The following is a 9,066-nucleotide window of genomic DNA, read 5'->3' as shown; positions in this document are numbered from 1 at the left end:
ATGTTTTCTGGTGTTACAGTGTATAGATTTTCTTTTCCACTTTTACTATCTGTTCTACCAATTCCAAATGAGGGAAAGGAGTACTAACATTTGCCAACCATTAACAACTGCTGCACACATGTCTTTTCCAGGCTTAGTTCAGGAGTGGTAATTACTAGAGGCCTTACCTAATAAATACCTGGCAAGTCTAATCTCTAGATTTCAGAGACTGAGAACTGGATAACAAATTAGTAATGTTAGTTATTGAAGTAACATGAAAATGTTTTTCCACATTAAGGTACCAGTATGATATAACACATCTTTCATGACAGTGGCTTGACTTTTTGAGTTAGCAGAACAAAGAACTTATGCACGATTTCAGGCAGTATATATTTCTAAGTCAGCACCATTTTTTTCTATAAACCTGTCCTGCATACATCGCATTGCTTCGAGAGTCAAATGAGATCATTATGTAAGGGTGCTTGGTAAACTGAAGAGCTGTATAATGGTCAAGCAATCATTATTACTCTCATTCAGTGGATCATAAAAGAACATGTTGGTGGGTCATTTGTAGGACACTATTTTTGAATCAAGGCAAATGCACTTACTAAAGTTGCCAACTGGGCTGGGAAGGTGGCTCAGTGGTAGAGCGCTTGCCTTGCATGCATAAGGCCCTGGGTTCGATTCCTCAGCACCACATAAGCAAAAAGAAAAAAGCCAGAAGTGGTGCTGTAGCTCAAATGGTAGAGCATTAGCCTTGAGCTGAAGAGCTGAGGGACAGCGCCCAGGCCCAGAGTTCAGGCCCCATGACCGGACCCCCCCCCAAAAAAATAAAGGTGCCAACTAAGATTTTTGAAATGCTATTTATTACAAGATTTATATACTACTAGTAATTATTTAGTGAAATAACAAAAATGGAATACATTAAAACAGTGTTAGTCCATTACTTTTTTAAAAAATGACTTAAAATATTAGTTTCTAAGAATATGCAGATATGTATAAAAAGGTATTCACTGCAACATTGGTATAGCAAATAAGACATACCTAGAACAGATATTTCCATACTTAGAACTCTTTTTTTTTTTTTTTTGCCCATCCTGGGGCTTGATCTCAGGGCCTGAGCACTGTCTCTGAGCTTCTTTTGCTCAAGGCTAGTATTCTACCACTTGAGCCACAACACCACATCCCGCTTTTTCTGTTTATGTGGTACTGAGGAATGGAGCACAAGGCTTCATGCATGCTAGGCAAGCACTCTACCACATTAAGCCACATTCCCAGCGCCAATCTTTATAATCTTTAGAAAAGTAAGATAGTATATTATAGAATATCACATTGTCAATGGAAAAGATGAAGTGTATACACACACACACACACACACACACCAACATGGAAAGATAGCCAAAATATATAAAGTGATGAATACAATGTGAAAAATAGTATTAATTGATGATTAGTATGTTTCTAAGCACTATATAATTATCAAAGAATTGGTGAATAAAAAGTTTCCCTATGGAAGTGGCGCTGTGGCTCAAGCGGTAGAGTGCTAGCCTTGAGCTGAAGAGTGAGGGGACAGCGCCCAAGCCCAGAGTTCAAGCCCCACGGCTGACAAAAAAAAAGTTTCCCTACATACCAATTTGTAAAACATTTACACATATTTTATTTATTTTTTATTAATAAGTTTTTATTGTGAAAATACAGTACAGAGGGGTTACAATTACATGACCAAGGTAATGAGCTCGGTTTTTCTTGGTCTGGTCGTGGGGCCTGAACTCTAGTCCTGGGCGCTGTCCCTCAGCTCTTCAGCTCAAGGCTAGCACTCTACCACTCAAACCACAGCACCACTTCCGGTTTTTTTTTCTTTTTGCTTATGTGGTGCTGGGGGATCGAACCCAGGGCCTCATGCATGCAAAGCAAGCGCTCTACCACTGAGCCACCTTCCCAGCCCCATGAGCTCGGTTTTTGACATAGCATCTTGTACATTTCATTGTTGCAATGGGTCCACCTGTATCCCTATTTAAACAATTTGTTTTTTCCCTTCCCCTCCACAAATTATACCAACATCAAATACAGTGAAAACAGGGCTTATACTGTGGGAAAGGGACATACAAAGCAACAAAAAAAATCACCTTATAAATATGTTAGAAACAATAGCAAGAAAGAAAAACCACTTGAGTCCTTATCTTGTGGTTCAATTTAGTCTAACATCAACTTATCTGACCGTTTATGCTTGTCTCAGACATATACTAGTTATTACAAATAAGGGAAACCATGGGACCTATGTTTCTTTGGGCCTGGCTTACTTCACTTAATATAATTTTTTCCAAGTTTTTCCATTTCCTAACAAATGGGGCAATGTCATTCTTTCTGATGGAGGCATAGAATTCCATTGTGTATATATACCACATTTTCTTGATCCATTCATCTACTGAGGGGCATCTGGGTTGGTTCCATATCTTAGCTATGGTAAATAATGCTGCAATAAACATAGTTGTGCTGATAGCTTTAGTATGTTCTTGTTTATGATCATTCGGGTAAATGCCCAAAAGTGGGATTGCTGGGTCATAGGGGAACTCTATGTGGAATCTTTTGAGGAACCTCCGTACTACTTTCCAAAGTGGTTGAACAAGTTTACACTCCTACCAACAATGCAGTAAGGTTCCCTTCTGTCCACATCCCCTCCAGCATCTGTTGTTGTTAGAGTTCTTGATTTTAGCCATTCTAACTGGAGTGAGGTGGTATCTCAATGTTGTTTTGATTTGCATTTCTTTTATGGCTAGGGATGTTGAGCATTTCTTCATGTGTCTATTGGCCGTCCTTCTTTCCTCTTCAGAGAAGTTTCTCTGTAAGTCTTTAGCCCACTTATTTATTGGGCAGTTGTTTCTTTGAGGATCTGTTGTTGGGGGATTTAATTTTTTGAGTTCCAGGTATATTTTAGATATGAGACCCTGGTCTGTTATATGGGTAGTGAACATCTTATCCCAATCCTGGGCTTTCTATTAATCTTGCTAGCTATGGCCTTTGCCATGCAGAAGTTCTGCAACTTCATGTAATCTCATTTTTCCAACCTTTCTTTGATTTGTTGTTACACATATTTTAATGAATATCTTGTGTGTGTTTGTGTTTGTGTGTGTGTGTGTGTGGGTGCGCGCACGTGCGCGTGTGTGCTGGTCCTGGGGCTTGAACTCAGGGCCTGGGCACTGTCCCTGAGCTTCTTTTGCTCAAGGCTAGTACTCTACCACTTGAGCCACAGCTTCTCTACCAGGTTTTCTTCTCCTCTTCTCCTTCTTTTTCTCCCCCTCCTTCACCCCCTCCTCCTCTTCCTCCCCCTCCTGTCCCTTCCCCTCCTCCTTCCCCTCCTTCTCTTCCTCCTCCTCCTCCTTTTGGTTGTTTATTGGAGATAAGAGTTTCTTGGATTTTCTTGCCTGTGCAGGCTATAAACCGCAATCCTCAAAATCTCAGCCCCCTGAGTAGCTAGGAATATAACTATGAGCCACAGCAACCACCTATAAACACACTTTTTAGTGAATACCTTTAATGAACAATGGCTCTCTGAAAGTTCAGAGTTAAATATTCTACATTTTTTTTTCAGTCGTGGGGCTTGAACTCTGGGCCTGGGCACTGTTCCTCAGCTCTTCAGCTCAAGGCAAACGCTCTACCACTTGAGCCACAGCACCACTTCCAGTTTTCTGAGCGGTTTATTGGAGATAAGAGTCTTTCCGACTTTCATGCCTGGGCTGGCTTTGAACTGTGATCCTCAAATCCTCCTGAGTAGCTAGGATTATAGGCATGAGCCACTGGTGCCCAGTTCTACAATATTTTTGTAATGTTTTAATTTTTACAAGCTTAGAGTACTTTTATGAGCATAATGAGTCTACTTTTGAAAAAAAATGCAAACCATACTCTTCAAATAAAACTTAAACTCATTAATTAAAATATTTGATACACTTTCAGGAGACTAGCAAGAAATATAAAATGTTTACATTGGTGAAGCCAAATGAAGTTTTAGTTCAACTTGCTGAAGTTGGTTTGGAATTATAGGATTTGGGGGAAAAATGCCTTGAAAAAATTGCTTTGAAGCACCAGGTAATACATTCAAAATAAAGTTCAATCTCCATGGGAATGAAACAACGCTTCCTTTTAATATAATCCAGAACAAAGATGAGTTTAATCCCCTTGTAAGATGTTTAGAATTTGTTTGTGACCAATGAATCAGAAGTCCACATGTTTGTTGAATGCAGTCTAAGCCCCAGAGAAGAATCAATTAAAATGGTTTCAACATAGGGGAACAAGATCAACTTAGACTTACACAAAAGGAGGTACTGATGATGATTGAAATTCACTTTGCTATTCGCTATTAGGAACAAAACAAACATGTGACTGTTAATGAAGGGAGGTGTTAAAAAAAAAACTTGGCCATTTCAGTCGATTACTTTTCTTTTTACTTATTTTCCTTCATCTATCCATTTTTATACCTGTCAAAATGCCTGGAATATCTATCTATCTATCTATCTATCTATCTATCTATCTATCTATCTATCTATCTATCTATCTATCTATCATCTTTGGAAGGAAAGACCGAGAGGGAGAAAACTAGGACATAACTGTATTAATAATTATAATGATATATAACCACACATAAAACAAATCTTACTGAAAACATAGAATAATTAAATTTTATTTTGCAAGGATCACGAGGTTGTGAGGATTTAAATATTTTCCTATCATCATTTCAAAATAGAGCAAGCCATAAATTTCAAAGCAACAAAAGCACTAAAAAACAAAATGGGTCAGATATGGGGATGCATTTCTATAATTCTAGCATTCAAAAGGCTGAAGCAGCAAGATCACTTGAGCCCAGAGCTGGAGACCCAGCCTTGGCAAGAGTGAGACCAGATATCAAAAAGCAAAGCAAAATTAAAATAAAACCAACAAAAAACTGTAAGTGACTCCACAAAAATTACAGCTTTGTTTTCTTTTTATAATTCAAAGGACATACATGAAAGAAAAGTCTTCTAGAGAAAGTAGGGCTAGAGAAAAACAAGGCTCTACATTAAGTCAAAGCTTCATAACTAGTTGCTATGTGTAGCATAAAATAAATTGTTTCTTTTAGCATCCTGCCACATCCAATGTTTTGGCTTGTTCAATAGACTTCATACTATTCCAAGCATTTACAATATAAAGAACCTTTGGGAATTTGTAAGTTGGCTTGCAAAAGTCTACTGCACCCTAATGTCTTTGTTTTATGGGAATACAGAGGGAATATGGATGGATTAAAAACTATCTTTTCTGGGAAAAAAATAAGGATGCAGATTCACAAAAAGGAAGCTCATTTCCTCTAATAAATATTTATCACAAAATCTTAAAAGCCTCTACAGAATTCAAGGTTCAGGAATTACAATGAATAAAAATATTGTGGGTAGCAATCAAATATTCTGTTATTTATACATATTAAGACATATTTAATCAGCCGAGCGCTGGTGGCTGAAACTTGCAATCCTAGCTACTCAGGAAGCTGAGATCTGGATGATCACAATGCAGACAGCCCAGCAGAAAAATCCTAGATACTGGATCTCCAAGTAGCTATCAAAAAGCCAGGCTCAAGGTGTGGCTCAAGTGGTATAGCACCAACTGTGAACAAGCAAGCAAGCAAGCCAGCCAAGCAAGTGAAAGCCCTATCTTTAAACCCCAGTACTGACAAAAACAAACAAATAAGAAATCCCCACCAGGATGGCAAACTAAATTCCAAATACCTTCACATTTGTAAGGTTCAATGACCAGGGCTTGGGGGAAAAAAAATTAAAAAAAATATATAGTGAAAGGACTTTTTAATAAACTAGAAAAAAACCAATTAGAAATAGAATACATTTAAGTTTTCCTTTAATTCAGAATGAATTGATGTTTAATAAAAATTGAGGAGTGAAAAATTGAGGAGTGAAAAATTGCAATATGATTACTTTTATTTTTATTTTATTTTATTTTTTGTCGGTCATGGGGCTTGAATTCTGGGCTTGAGTGCTGTCCCTCAGCTCTTCAGCTCAAGGTGAGTGCTCTACCACTTGAGCTACAACACCACTTCCGGTTTTCTGGTGGTTTATTGGAGATAAGAGTTTCTCGGACTTTCCTGCCCAGGCTGGCTTTGAACCATGATTCTCAGATCTCAGCCTTCAGAGTAGCCAGGATTATAGGCATGAACCACCAGCACCTGGCTAGAGAATATCATATTTGTGGTACCAAAATGACTAAACACATACATTAGATTTTAGCTGAAGAAATAAGGAACATTGTACTACAGCAAATATATGTAGAGAAACAAATACATTCATCTCACAAATTAATTTCTCAATATTTTAACACTACTTCTTATAAAAATAAAAGCTGGGCACCGGTGGCTCACGCCTATAATCCTAGCTACTCAGGAGGCTGAGATCTGAGGATTGTGGTTTGAAGCCAGTCTGAGTAGGAAGGTTCCGGAGACTCTTATCTCTGATTAATCACCAGAAAACCAGAAGTGGTGCCAGGGCTCAGTGGTAGAGCACTAGCCTTGAGCAAAAAAGCTCTGAGTCAGTTCCCAGGCTTGCAAGGAAGTTCAAACCCCATGACCATCACCACTACCACCACCACCACCAACAACAGAAATCAAATGACAGGATATGCAAAAAAAAAGTAAGCATATATTATATATAATTCATAAGATACAATAAAACAGTTAAAAATAGATCAAATCATAATCTCATAGGTATCTTAAATACTTCACACCTGAAAAGTTTGAGAATAAATGTAGTCTCATTAATGTTATAAGAATGGTTATAAATATTTTATGTTGTAAATACTAACGGTTCACTCCACAAGTCTAAATCCCAGTATTTCCAATAATAAAAATAAATAAATAATAGTCTCAGTGATTGTACTTCCAGAAATTTCTCTAATGTTAAGTCTGTCTGATCAGCTATAATAAAAACACTTCAAAGCTGGGTGCCAGTGGCTCATACCTGTAATCCTAGCTACTCAGAAGGCTAAGATCTGAGGATGTGGCTCGAAGCCAGCCAGGGCAGGAAAGTCCTGGTGAGATGCTCATCTCCAATTAACTACTCAAAAAAAACTCTATGTGATGTTGTGGCTCAAAGTGGTAGAGTGCTAGTCTTGAGCAAAAGAGCTTAGAGACAGCACCTAGGCCCTGAGTTCAACCCACAAAAAACCTAAAACAAAAATACAAAAAACTTCAAATAAAAGAAATCTATTTAAATGTAAGCATTTTTCTTCAGATACAGTTCAAACAGCATTTGTTGTTTGTTGACTTCATTGGAGAAGTGCATGAATGAATAAAATATTGATTCCATGCCAGGTAGTCTTGTCAGAGTGGGTTATAAATCAGATGCACAAATAATTACATTGCATATGATGACTGCAATTATAGACATATATATATATATTGCAGTAGTAGTCTAGGAAGTAATTAACTCCAGGAAAGCTTCCATCCTATTGGAGGTGCACACCTGCTGGGTTTGAGGAATTAATGAAATTCAGCATGAAAACATGGAAAGATAGGACTGCTTCTTCTTACCTTTCTTTATAAATAAAACATTCTACAATTATTTTTTCAAAGAGAAAATAATAAATATCCTGAAAATAAATCTTCATTGCCTTATTAGTTAATCAGTTGTTTGTTGTTATGACAAAAAAATCTTAGCTAATTACATTTTGAGGAACAAAGATTCATTTGGGCTATGGTTGTTTCGCCCTATGGCTTTGGGCTTGTGGCAGCACAGCACATTGTAGCAGAAGTGTTTGGCTGAGGAGGTCTGTTTACTTGGGATGAAAAACAGAGAGGGAGTGGAAAAGTTCAGTAGCCCCAAATCCCCTTGAAAAGCATGTTCCCAGTGATTCAACTTCAATGAGCACCACAGCCTGGGACAAATCTTCAACATATGGGCCTTTAGGTAGCATGCTAGACCTTATATAGCACCCCAGTGCTAGTGTTAGTAGTAGTAGTAGTAGTATTTTTGATTAATTAGACTTTTAATTCTGAATATTTACACGTGTATCAAAAAACATTGGTCAGAAATAATGCCTGCCTAGAAAACATGAGGACCTGAGTTCAAATCTCTAAAACAGAACTACCAGTCCTGGGTATATACCTGAAAAAATCAAAGCCAGCCTATAATAGAGATAAATGCACATGTGTGTATATTGTGGTACTCTACACTATACCCAAACTATGGAATCAGTGTAAGTGTTCATCAATACATGGATGAACAAAGAAAATGTGGTATGCATACATAATAAAGTATTATTTGGCCGTAAAGAAGAATAAAATTATATCCTCTGTAGGAAAATGGATGAAACTGGAAATTATCATGTTAGTTGAAATAAACTAGACAAATATTGAAATTTTTTTGACACATGTGAAATCTAGATTGAAAGAGAGAGACAGAGACAGAGACGTTACAGTAGAAGGAGAACTATTTGGGAAGGATATAAACTTGAAGCCAGTTAAACTATCATACCATTTTTCCCAGCTAGATAAAAAGTGAACAAAAACATTTTAAAGCAATATACAAGCTTATTGTAATGAAATATGGCCATAAAGACGTGGATCGTAGAGTTCTGAAGAAGCAAAAGCAGAATGCGTAGCAGGGCAGACTCCAGTGCAAAGCTTTTTAGGGAGCAAGAGTTGAATCAGTTTCTTGTGTGATGGGTAAGAAAACTTCTAGACTGGAATAAGGCTCTCTTTTTTCTGGGAAATGTGAGCACACATAAAGGGGATATGTACATATGAGGTGAGGCAGAACTGTGCTGGGGTGAGTAAAGTGGCAAGGAGAAAAGGAACTAGGTATAAGATGCATTTTATACCACACCAAGAGCATACTTACGTGATATGCTATCAGGAACTCCAAGGGCTATTCTTGGAGGACTACTCTGGGACTGGTCTCTAGTATAGCACAAGTTGTGAAGGACAGCCACCTGTTGGGGTGTAGAGAGTCCCCAGGGAAGCATGGAAGCAGCCCCCAAAGTAATCCTGGTAACTAGATCTGTCTTGCATCAGAGGCTGAAAACCTAGCCCAGCATTGGCCACCCATAGTGCTAAAC

This window comes from Dipodomys ordii, unplaced genomic scaffold, assembly GCF_000151885.1.
Source record: "Dipodomys ordii isolate 6190 unplaced genomic scaffold, Dord_2.0 Scaffold28, whole genome shotgun sequence".
Classification (NCBI taxonomy): Eukaryota; Metazoa; Chordata; class Mammalia; order Rodentia; family Heteromyidae; genus Dipodomys; species Dipodomys ordii.
This window is presented reverse-complemented; position numbering follows the sequence as displayed.